This window comes from Punica granatum, chromosome 4, assembly GCF_007655135.1.
Source record: "Punica granatum isolate Tunisia-2019 chromosome 4, ASM765513v2, whole genome shotgun sequence".
Classification (NCBI taxonomy): domain Eukaryota; kingdom Viridiplantae; phylum Streptophyta; class Magnoliopsida; order Myrtales; family Lythraceae; genus Punica; species Punica granatum.
This window is the reverse complement of record NC_045130.1, coordinates 20,261,537-20,275,019: the sequence shown is the minus strand read 5'-3', so window position 1 is coordinate 20,275,019 and position 13,483 is coordinate 20,261,537.

The window sequence follows — 13,483 nt, the reverse complement described above, 5'->3', positions numbered from 1 at the left end:
TTCATTCATCTACTTGTAAGGATCTCCGATCGATGAGCGAGAGGTCCGAGTGCCGGATCGGTTAAGTTGGTCTATTGCCACCAAAGGGTGAGTAAGCTTGGATACTCGTGGTTTCGGTTCACGCAGGGATTCGACCATCACGGTTCGATGAACTGTAACGCTAAGATAGTGAACCGACTCCTCGATACACAAGCCTACTCAACTTTTGGACTCTTGGCCCAACTTGATCAATTCATCGAATTTACGGTGTCAAAACGGGTGAGTTGAGCGCAACTCTAAATCATGCGGTAAATAAACAAAATGGCAAGCCTAGCAAGCTAGAGTACCAAAAGGGCGTGCGGGATATAGGCCCGCACGTAATAGAACCCCCGAATTCAGAATTTTCGGTTCCGCACGACCATTGCCTTAGCATTTAGGTGTACCCCGTACCCCTAGACCCGGGTAACTTGCCGGCCCTCGACCTACGGGTCGTAAAATGGCAAGTGGCGACTCCTTCTCACGTGCGTCTGTCGCGCGTCCCCGGGAAGGTGGACACTCCCAAGCCGCGTTGCTTAGGCTCGCGCATGCGTGCTCTGACGAGATTAAATTCGGGTGCGCACAGCTTGGCGACTCCACTGGGGACACTTAGAGGGTTCGGGCTCGTTTCCGGTTGCTTGCTTGCGTGTCTATTTACCGCTTTCCGTACATTTATTTTCAAGTACCATTACTTCTTGCATTTGCATCGCATCATTCTAGCGGGTTCTTAGGTACCTTGCCCGAAATCCCACGGGCACCAATATAGGAAGCTAGATTAGTCAGAGGTTCCGAGTAAAGGAACGGATCGAGTCAGCTATGCCACCGAACCGGCCCCCAAAGATCCTCGCTCGATTTCAAGGAATTCACACCCTTGAGTCGGGAGCCCCCATCCCTAGTTAGCGGTTCTCCCAGTAGCACCAAAAACCATGCATACACAGGGACCATCATGCTGGACCGATTTTTGCCTCCATGCCGTCAACCGACCCAAAAGTCGAGTCCTTGAGTCGGCCCGTAGTTTTTTTTAGGACGGGCATTTTGTTGTTTTTAAGAAAGAGCGATGTATACTGTAAAGAACACGACTATAGTTTACCTTTCCGCACTGAATTCATTTTTCGAAAAAATTTAGGACATTGCATTGATTTGATTCTTAAGACGTTAAGCCGGCATCTCCTCCATCTAGGTAAGGATGGACCGCCCGGCTCCCGGTCTCAGACTCGAAGCAATCACGCCACCAAGACAAGACATCATGCGCATCTAGAGGACGCTCCGGCCGGTGGATCACGCTTTCATCTAGGGCATTATCGGAGACATGGTTATGTTCGCCGAGACCCCGGTGGATAGGATCTTCTTGAGGACCGCCGCCGAGTTTTGGGATCCCAAGCACGCAGTGTTCAACTTCCAGGGAACGGAGTTAGCCCCTACAATCGAAGAGTACACGGCACTCATCCAGAGGCCTACGCCCACGACCCACGGCATCTTCGTGCCTAACCCGTTCACAACCGTCCAGAGTCAACTCTCCACCCTTCTCCGCATACCCGCTCAAGACATCCACGAGGAGCTTCATCAGAGGTGGGATCAGGGCATCAGGATCACATGGCTCTCCGATTGGACGCTCCTCCGTGCAATGACACCCACGACGGTTTCTTACTAGCGCGATGCCTGTCATGGATTCCTACTTTTGGTCTTCGGCACTCTCCTGTTCCTGTACTCGCCGAACCTCATTGACGGGGCTATAGCCCAAATCGTCCTCCAAGCGGTGGGAGGCCATAGTTATGTGGAGGCTTTACTAGCCGAGACCATTCGGTCTCTTGACTATGTTAGGGAGGTTCGGCGCGGCAGGATGAGGGGATCCCCGCACCTACTGCAGACTTGGCTTCTAGCGCACGTCCGCCCTTTTTGCTCATCACATCCGTTCTCCTTCATCTCCGACGAGCGCTCGTTGATCGAACGCCTTACACCAGTCATCCCGCCTCCCGAGCACAGCTTCTCGGAATGGAGGCGTTTTTGGCGTGAGTTGACGCTCGCACGCTTCTTATGGGTCGCTCGATGGAACCCCAGCGGCCCCATGATCACGGGATATCCCGGAATTGTGGGAGTTCCCCTTCTCAGCCACTTGGGGAGCACACTCATATTCCTCGGCCGAGTAATCAGACAGCTCGGCGGCCTACAGGACATTCTCGCCGAGGCGGACCGTCTACCTTTCCGCATCCAGTGGGCCGACTCTACATCCACGGCCCCCGCAAGATTCTTACAGATTCGAGAGATTCGCTGCCAACGGGACGCTAGCATCATACAGCGTCTATACTTCCCCGAACACCCCACCGACGAAGAGCGAGCATTCTCCGCCACGTCAACATACGTGGCTCGGTTCTATGCACGGGGATTGGCACCGCCGCAACGGTCCCAGGTCGCCCCGACTCCCCGCGCTACATCCACCCTCGCCCCCAAAGCCGAAAGCTCCACCCAAGCGGCCATGCACGCGGAACTACGGGCCGTCAGGGAGGAACGAGATAGGCTCCGTTGTGAGCTTGTTGATTCCCGCACAGAGGTCGCGGACTACAGGGAGCTTCAGACGGAGTTGACTCGAGCACGCGCCCGAGTCGCACATCTCGGGAGATGGCTCGTTTGAACGCGGAATTGGACCGAGTGCACAAGAGGGCGCGCAACCTCGCCCACCCTTAGGATTAGCAAACGCGCCCATTTTTGCCCTCGCTCGGACCTACGCCCCTTCCAAACGGCCACCGAGCGCAAGCTTTACGTTTAAGTTCCTTTTTTTTTTCCGTATGTTCTATTTTGTAAAACTATGGAACTTGAAGCTAATCAATGTAATGACATTAGTATTTTGAAAGCTCATGCATCTCATACATCTTGTCATTTTACTTCGTCCGCGCTTATCGTCTCATGATATCGATGTTTGCCCTTACACATTCTTGGAATTCAGGTGATCACAACTGGCGTCACACTGCTACCCGACTCGTCAACGTCTCAGGATGGCAGAAGGGGATAATGTAGACATCTCTGAAGAAGTCAACCCATCGGTCCCGACTCTCTCTCAGCTACCTCCAACACGTGCTTCGCCTCCTCTCACTCCTGCAGGCGTACTCCTGGCATATTCAGGCGCCCTTCCAACACATCTCCCGCCCCCGGCGTCTTCAGGGGCGCCTTTGCCCACGGCCTCACTAACTTCCGCCGCCACCGACAACCAAGCCCGCATCGCGGCACTCGAGGGTACGGTCAACCAAATGGCCACTAACATGGCAGAGCTGCTTGCCCTACTCAGGGGACCAAACCGCGCATCCTCGAGCTCCACGCCTCTGCCGGGACAAGGACCGACAGCCGACCCGACTCCTTGGGTCCCACAGACTCAGGCCCCGGAAAACGTGGAGGTGCCCGTGCCACCAACGCTGCATACGTAGCTCACCCTTTCACTAGCTCATATCCGCCACCACCGGCCCCCACGACCGTCCCTCTTCCACCGGCGACCTTCCTATCCTCGGAGCACATCCTGTCCGCGCCTCCACCCGTTTCCATACCGGCCCCAGCTGTGGCCTACACAGTGCCTCCACCGATGGTTTTCCCGGCGTCCAGTGCACCTGCCCCGACTCATCTTCAAGCCACGGAGCTTCCTCCTTATCCACAGCCTCACGCCGGCTTCTCCTACCAGGCACCGCCCCCCATAAACACCACCTTTCACGAATCGGGCACGCCGACCCATGCGGCCCAATTCGCCTCACCGACGCACTTCTTCCCCGAGGCCAACGCCGAGCAGGAGCGTAGGTTGAAGCGAATGGAGGAAACGATACGGGCCCTACAAGCGGGCGATGCTCGTCCCGACGCACGCTATGGCGACTGTAGCCTATTCCCGGGTATGCGGCTGCCCCCGAAGTTCAAGGTCCCGGAGTTCAAGACCTACGAGGGCACAACGGATCCACGCCACCACCTCCGCCATTACCGAGGGAAGATGCTGCAGTATTAGGAATACGAGGAGTTTGTCATCCACTCCTTCCAGGATAGCCTGTCAGGATCGGCCCTCGATTTGTTCATGTCGCTGAAGGCCGAGGACATCCCGACATAGGAGGACCTCTCCCGGAAGTTCACCGATCAGTACCGGTATTGCGCGGAAACGCCTCCCACCCTTCTGGAGCTGAGCACGAAAGAAATGGCGCGGGGCCAAAGGTTCGAGGAATATGCCGCCAAGTGGCGTGCCCAAGCAGCAAAGCACATCCCTCCGATCAGCGAGGCGCAACAGATCCAGTTGTTCCACTCCACACTGAGAGGAGTATACTATTCACACCTGTTGGCACACACTTCGTCGTTCTCCAACCTCATCGAGGCCTGGAAAAAGCTGGATTTGGGGATCAAACTCGGAAGGATGGAGGACCCCACCAACAAAGGGGATGAGTCATCAAAGAAGGCTCCCGCGGCGCTGTAGTCTTCCGGCGGGAGGAGAGCGAAGGAAGTTTCGGTAAACGCCGTCAATACGGCACATCAGGCGCCCCAACAATATTCGGTGAATCTCACGACCACACCGACCACCGCTCCTACCTACTTTCCTCCGCCTCCACAGCACCAACCTCAATCGATCTACTATTCGGCCCCACCGATCCCACCGCCGACGACCTCACAATCATACAACCACTTTGCGCCCGCCCCCGCTCAGCCCTCTCAACCCAGGCCCCAGGTGTCGAGAACTCCTCCACCGGCGCAACAGAACCCTACTTCGCAGGGTCAACAGGCCGGCGACGCGCAAAACCGACCCCGCAAACAATACTCGCCGTTGCCTGCTCCTCTCTCTCACATATATCGGCAACTCTTGGCGGGAAATCAAATCCAGCCGATATCCCCGGGTCCGAACTTCGACCCGTCCGTTCAGGATCAATCCAAGCACTGCGAGTATCATCAGGGTGCGCCGGGGCACACCCTCGACAATTGTTGGAGGTTGCGGGACAAAATTCAGAGGAGGATCGATAGCAATAGACTCACCTTCAACGCCGTCAGGCCCCCAAATGTGCAGGCCAACCCCTTCCCCGACCATAGGCCGAGTTCGGGGCCATCTATCAACATGATCTCTATATGCGTTTCGGAGAGGGACGAAGAAGCACAGGAGAATCCCCTTCCCTTCGTGATCAATTACACTCCCGAAGAACCCACAGTCGGGTTCACGAGACACGAGGCCTTGCTGGCCCCGTTCGTTATCGACATTCCTGCCCGGGAGCCATACTCAGATAGCAAGGTCCCCTGGGCCTACGAAGGAAATGTTGGGAGTCTCGAGCAGCAATTCAGTGTCATGGGGGTGACACGATCGGGGCGGGTGTATGAGACTTCGGCGGCCAAGGACAAAGGGAAGACGCCCGCCGTTGAAGTCGGGGCGGCCCTCGAAAGCTCACTTTTTCCATCTAAGAAGGCGACCGAGGAGGAAGCCGAAGCTTTCATGAAGATCGTGAAGGCGAGCGAATACAAAGTGGTCGACCAAATGGCCAAGTCCCCGGCCCATATCTCATTGCTCGCACTCCTCCTCGGCTCGGAACCTCACCGAGAGGCCCTCCTTCGGGTACTGACCACGGCACAAGTCCCGAAGGGAACGCCCCCGGACAAGATAGAGGAGACGGTCGGGTCCATCTTTTCCAACACTATCTCGTTCTCGGACGACGAGCTCCCGTCCGAGGGTTGGTCACATTCGCGGGCGTTGCACATTGTCTGTAAGTGTAACAATTACATCGTCGGCCGGGTCATGATTGACAATGGGTCCGCCCTTAACGTTTGCCCGGTGACCACCCTGAAACAAATGAATGTGGACCTCAATCGAGTCCGCCCAAGCAAGACAGCGGTCCGAGCCTTCGACGGTTCACGCAGGGAGGTAAATAGGGAGATCGACCTCCTCATAGACGTTGGCCCGTGCTCGTTCAGCATCACGTTCCAGGTGCTTGACATCTCGAACGCATTCAGCCTGTTGCTCGAGAGGCCCTGGATCCACTCGGCCGGCGCCGTCCCCTCTTCTTTGCACCAAAGGCTAAAGTTCATCGTCGAGGAGAGGCTCATTACGGTGAAAGAAGAGGAGGACTACACCATCTACAAGGAGACGGCGGTGCCCTACATCAGCATTGGGGACGATGAAAACCTCCCGTTCCACTCATTCGAAACCATCTCCGTCATCCGGGACTACGGAGAGAGTGGACCATCCCGCGCCGACCGCATGATAGGGAAGGTTCTCCTGCGCAACAACTATATTCCCGGTACCGGCCTCGGGGCGCGCGGGCAAGGGATTAGCCGCCCTATCGAAGTTGAAGGATACAAACACAGGAGAGGACTCGGTTTTCGCCCCTCCTGTCATGAGATCATCGAGGCCCGCAAGGGAAACCATCTTCATCGCCTCGCCGCGTACTACGGGAGGCTCAATAGCGGCGCTTTAGTCCCCCCACTATCTCACTTCTTCCCCGGGCCTTCACACACCATAGGAGGCACCCTTGACGGCCCTTCCTCGGACTCCGACGACACTCCTGCCACTCCGTCAGTCGTGTACGCCGTCACCGAGGAGATTCCTTCAGGGGTTCACATCCGCTTGGCGCAGGAAAACGAGGAGCTGCACAACTGGACCTCAGTCCCGCACTACTCGGCTGTGATTGCCGATGTGTAAGGCTTATCTATGTATAAGATGTTCCCCGCGTGTCGGCATAGCCATGCGCCACACGACGGGAGAGGGGTTTCTATTATGGCTTCTTGTTCACAGCATCAATGAAATCTCTCACGCATTTTTTGAATTTCCTTGCATTCTTTCTCCCTCTCCTATTCTCCATTTCGCAGCACTATAAATTTTCTAAGACGATTCTCTCGAATTTCCAAGCTCCACTCGAATCCAAATCCTCGATGCTTCGATGCGAACCTATCCCGAGAGCAACTCGGTGAGCCTCAACCCGTATACTTTGGGGAAGGGCTTCCCAAGGATAGTCAAGTGCCCGAGATAAAAGAGAGTTTGCGTCGCCTCGAAGACCATCAAATCACCTCGGTCGAGCCAACGGAGGAGATCAACGTGGGCACCGAAGAAGAGCCTCGCACCTTGAAGATCGGGACAGCCCTCGACCCTACACAGCGAGCCCGGATGATCGACTTCCTGAAGGAATATCAGGAGGTCTTCGCCTGGTCTTACGCCGACATGCTCGGCTTAGACCCCTCAATAGTCGAGCACTTTCTCCCACCGAGAAATTCCCGCCCAAACGGCAACAGTTACGGCGACAGCGGGCCAGCCTCCTTCTCCGCATCAAGGAAGAAGTCGTCAAACAGATCAATGCAGGATTCCTCGAGGTCTGCAACTATTCAGAGTGGGTGGCAAACATCGTGCCAGTGGAAAAGAAGGATGGAAGAGTCCGAGTCTGCGTTGACTACCGAGATCTCAACAAGGCCAGCCCTAAGGACAACTTCCCCTTGCCGCACATCGACGTCCTAGTCGACAATACGACGCGCCACGCCCAATTCTCTTTCATGGACGGCTTCTCCGGATACAATCAAATCCGGATGGCCGAGAAGGACAAACTCAAGACGACGTTCACTACGATGTGGGGAACTTTTTGCTACCGCGTTATGCCTTTCGGCCTCAAGAACGCGGGGGCAACTTATCAGAGGGCTATGGTCACATTATTCCACGACATGATGCACAAGGAAGTCGAGGTATGTGTCGACGACATGATCGCCAAGTCCAAAGAAGGAGAAGACCACCTTATCAACCTAAAGCGCCTTTTCGACCGCCTAAAAGAATACAAGCTTCGGCTTAATCCGGCAAAGTGCACATTCGGGGCTCGGTCAGGAAAACTACTACGATTCGTGGTCAGTGAGCGCGGTATCGAGGTGGACCCGGATAAAGTCAAGGCGATCAAAGAGCTTCCCCCGCCATCAACGGTCCGAGAGGTGCGCGGCTTCTTGGGGCGACTAAATTAAATTACACGCTTCATTGCAAACCTGACAGATAAGTGCCAACCGCTCTTTCGCTTGCTCCGCAAGAATGCAGCGATGGAATGGGACCACGAGTGCCAGAAGGCCTTTGACACCATCAAGGCCTACCTAATTCAGCCGCCGATATTGGTACCGCCCGTGCCGAACCGGCCCCTCATTTTGTATCTCACAATACGCCGACAATCCTTGGGGTGCATGCTGGGGCAAGAGGACGAGTCGACGCGCGCCGAAAGGGCAATATACTACTTGAGCAAGAAGTTCACCGAAGGGGAATCCAATTATCCGGAGATCGAGAAGATGTGTTGCGCGTTGGTATGGGTCATGCAAAGACTTCGACAGTACGCACTCTATCACACGATCCGCTTATTGTTAAAAGCGGACCCCTTGCGGTATTTGCTCGATAGCCCCTCATCCATGAGGAATATCGCAAAATGGCGCTGTCAGTTGACGGAGTACGACATAGAGTACGTGCCTCACACGTCTGTCAAGGGGCAAACGATTGCCGACCATCTAGCAGAATTCCCAATCGATGATGTCAGCACCCCATTTTGGCTCACCTTTCCAAACGATGATATCAGCAATGATCCAAGCCACAACCTGAGCAGAATACAGAAAAACTACTTAACAGAGCAGAAAATCACTATTCATCCTCAAGTCGGCAAAATCGGGCAAATGACACATGCATATGACAGAAGGACTCCAGGGGTCACCAAAGGGTAATAGAGTGACTAGAGAGCTCAGCAATATCCAAAACCGGCATTTTTAGTATATCACACGGACAGTTCTATTTTCCGATAGTTCGCTCGATCATCGGAAGACAGCCAATATTGGACCCCAAAAATCCACTCCAATGCCAAACAGATGAAAAGTGTCCCCAAAGGCATTTTGCAAATCATCTGCTCTATACAGAACAACTTTCTGTATACAGACAACTTTTCAGTGGAAGTCCAAAAATGCCAGTTTCTCGAAGAAAAGTTAATTCCAAATATCAGATGCGGCCATGCCCCTCAATCATACAGAGCACGAGCAATGCTTCATATTGTCTTTTAGAAGCCATACAGACACTCTGATTGACTTCCGAATGACAAAACGGGCATACCTTTCTTCGGAAGAGCGTAACCGGAGACTGGTCTGATGGAATTACGGCAAACGAAGTTCACACTACATTGCCCTGAAAACTCCAGCGGACATTCGCAATTGGGCAAAACAGACAGCAAAACCCTTCACGGTTTCCCGAGTAACCTTCGAGGGGCACAAAAGGCCATTTTCAGTGAAAATCCATATCCGGAGGTCCTCTTTGGGGAAACTTGACGCCGGATGCTTACCTTACACAATGCTAGCCTTCTCAAGGCTCAATGTGGAATTCTCGGAATGAATCACACAACTCATCTAGACCCCTCAAGCAGTGCTTTAAGGGTCTCAGATGCACTTTTCATATCCTTAGAGGCCCAATCTCAGCAAACAGAGATCGCAGTAATCTCCGGATCGCCCAAGAAACTCAGAAAGCAATCTGAGAAATCCAGTTTCGGCCTCCTAGGACATCTCCGGCTCCATATTTGTATTTACCGGCTTAAGGGACAAGGGCCCACGTAATTTGACAATTTATGTCAAAATGACCGACGTGGGATGCAGATACAAGATATGCTGTCAGAAGTGGGTAACCTCGCTCTGAATGCATAAAAGGAGCAAAACCGGCTTCCAAGCCTCATACAGACATTTGGCAATTTCTCACGGAAAATGCCAATCTCGGACTCATTAAATCCATTTCCTCGCGTATATCGATAATTCGACGTTCAATTCAAACCACGAACTTCGAATGCGCGATCAATCGAGACCCGAGCTTTTTCCCGGTTTCTCCTCTTCGGTCGTGGGACCCACGGGCTACTCAAGATGAGTCACCCTTTACTCTAGAAGCTTCTTCTTCTTCTTCAATGCAAGAAGCCAACTTGCACTCTTGCTTGAAAATATCCAAGAGTTTGAAGACAACACTCAAGCCTCCATCAATGCTCATCAATGCTCATCAATGTCTTATCTCTTCTTCATTAATGCAATGGAAGAGGATGAGGCTTGATATTTTCTAAGCATGGGAGTTAAGAGCACTTGCTTTTGCTAATTGTGTCATTAGCTTTGCCTATAAATGGCCCAAAAGTGATTAAGATAATCACTTCTCCTCTGGCACACTCTCTCCAAGCTTTCTCCCTCAAGAAAAGCTCTCAACTCCATAGCCAAGAACCAGCAAGCTTCAACACTTCAAAACCAAGAGAGAAAAATCGAAGCAAACCCGAAGAAAGCTTTGAGTTTCTTAAGTCGGAAGCCGATGTTCATCATCCCGACTTAAGTTCAAAACTTCTCAAACTTCATGGACCACATGTTTTGGACCCAAGGAGTTCATTCATGAAATTAGATTTTTGGTTTGAAGTCATTTGCTCATCATTTCAGGTTGATTTCCTCATTTCGGGTGAAGATCGTGCTCTCGGGTGAACAGTGCACCCGTATCCGCACACTCGCGCGTCCAGCCGCGCACACGCGCGTCCAGCTGCGCGCCCGCGCGCACAGCCGGCCTCCCGTGCACCTAGCTCCCCGAACGTGCATGTCCTTGCACCCGAGCATTCTTTCAAGCGTTCAACCGAGTCACCCGACTCTCGAACACTTCCCCGACTCTTTCCTCGTATCCCGAGGCTAGGTAAATCACTCTTGACTTAGAGGAGTTAGGGCTTTTTACATTATTTGCATGGCTATGGAGTAATATGGTGCACAAAGCATGTTCACTTGCAAGACTTCATGTTTATGTACTTTTTACATTATATCATGCATGTTTATCCTCGATTAACATGTTAGCATGTCGGGAAACGTTTGGATCGACCCTCGGAAGACCTTCCCGACCCGAAATAAGCAAAAGAGCTCTCGGGTTTAATTTAAGAAGAGGTAACCGAGACTTGGCTTGCTTTCCTCGGGTTAAGAACGGCCTTCTTAGCCCGATCCAAGTTCGATTCCCGAGTCTTCTCGTGTTTTCTTACATGCATGAAGTCGGTATTGTTTTATCGATTCCTTAAATAACTTGTTTGTGCATGTTTGCATGTTCGAATGCGTTATTCAAATCATGGCAATACCGATTTTCGTTTAATCGTGTCATTTATCATGTTTGTCGTTTGAGCATGCGAGAAATGATTCGAAACGAGACGGGTAAACCTCGTGGAACCCCATTCGGGCCATGGGACTTCTCGGCTATCTCAAAAGAGAAGTGGCTGAGAGCCTCTTAGACTCGTACGGGTTGCATGAGGCTTCCTCTTCCCGTTTTGAGTCTGTTCTCGGCTTTCGTGTAATTTGCAATTTACATTATCGTCGCAATATCGCATGAAAATGTCTTTTCAAAACAAAGCATGCATGGATTCGGGTATCGATGACTCATTCGGGTTCATTCGGTTATGAGGGTAGTTTCGGTCATTGGACCAAATTATCCTCGATCCTTATGGAATCGTCTTGGTCGTCGAGTCGTGAATCGTTTTCACAATTAATGCATTCGGCATAACCCTTAAGCATCAATTCCACAAACGGGTTAATCGGGACGCTCACATGATTAAACCCACTTTACACTGATAAAGTTTACACGAATTGGCCATTAACCGATAACTCGGTCGATGAGTTGTCAAATGACGTCGGTGCCCTGTTCAAACTTATCAATTTCAAAACCCGAAACGCGCGGTCCGATGTAGCATGGACGTTTGAAAAGGGCTTATGTGTCTCAACTTGAGTTTTTACCTGATTCCAGGTAACTCAGGTCATGATGCAGAAGATCTTTCTAGATCACTTCCGGGCAGACCGACCGGTTCTTTGGCTTTTTCGGGGTTCTTGCATAACCCTGGACGATCCAGGGAATTGGTCGACACCGGCTACAGGCCGAGGTGGCCCGCACTGCGATGTTTCCCCTTTTCTGAAAACAATTTTCAAATAAAGGGCAAAATCGTCATTTCACAATTCAACGACACTCTTAAGGTTAGCATGACAGAAACACTACAGTATGGGATAAGAACGGGCTACTCGTTCAGGTGCAGGTTCATCTGCATAGCCTTTTCTTATCTAACTGATGAGTTTCTGTCATCCTAACATAGACTCGGGTAACTAGAACGGTTATCTCTATCAGAAAACATGCAAAATGCTGATTAACCTTTCACTCGACCTAACCAAACACTAGATAATGGTTAGGAGGAATTCTAGATTCCAAATCTAGAGTCAAAACACGAGTTTGGCTAATTCAGTGGAAATTCAGTGTCACAATACAGAACAACTGTAAAATCAATCCACACACATAAGATTTGACTCTCTTTGTCAGGTTCTCAAAACAAAGCCGAATGCTAAAACGTTGGGACGTGCTTGTTTGTCTAGGGTAGGATTTGCATGCCAAAATACCCCGGATTAACAACTTGTTAAAACACGTACACTCGATAATAACAAACACCTTGTCTGTTATTAACATGTTGCGTGTTATCTTTCCGCACCTGTTTGCCATGCGGGTCGAGCCTGATCCCTAGGCCGAATAATATTAGGGTTCAGCGCCCTAATCATCGAGCACAGGGTTCAACACCCTAATCAACACTCACAGGGTCCAACGCCCTATTCAGTAAGAGCGTCCATTAAATTTCAGTTCTTCGGTCTTTTCCCTAAACTCACGGTGAGTTAGAGTGGAATAATAACCGAACGCGAAACGACTGGAATTCGACCCTTTTGTAATTTGTATTTATTGTTTTTGAGAGCATTGTAAGGATTTTATTTTGTACATTTATTCTGTAAGAATTCCAGTCGGTGAGCGAACGGTCCGAGAGTCGAATTAATCGCATCGGTCTAATGCTTGCCCAGATACAAGTAAATCCAAGAACTCGCGGTTCTGGTTCACGCAGGGATTCAACCTCCATGGTTCGATGAACTGTAACGCAAGATTGTGAACCAATTCCCTGACACACAGATTTACTTCTCTCTCGGCTTCTCAACCGACATTGTTTAATTCATCGAGTTTATGGTGTCAAAACGTGCGAGCCGAGCGCAATTTAATCCACGCGGTAAATAATAAAACATGCAAGCCTAGCAAACCAGAGTACCGAAAGGGCGTGCGGGATATAGGCCCGCACGTAACATGAACCCCCGAACACGGACTTTCCGGTTCCGCACAGACCAATGCCTTAACAACAACTAGGTGTTCCATACCCCTAGACCCGGGTAACTTATCCGCCCTCGACCTTCGGGTCGTAAAATGATAAGTGGCGACTCCTTCTCTCACGCGTGTCCGTCACGTGTCCCCACGGGAAGGTGGACACTCCCAAGCCGCGCGATCCAAAAGCGCGCAATGCGGGCCCCGACAAGAGTCCACATTCGGGTCCGTACAGCTTGGCGACTCCACTGGGGACATACTTAGTGGGTTCAGGCTCGATCCGTTTGCTTGCTTGCATGTTTATTTATCGCTTTCCGTACATTTACTTTTCTTGCACATTTACTTTTCTGCACTCGCATTGCATCATTCTAGTGGATTTAG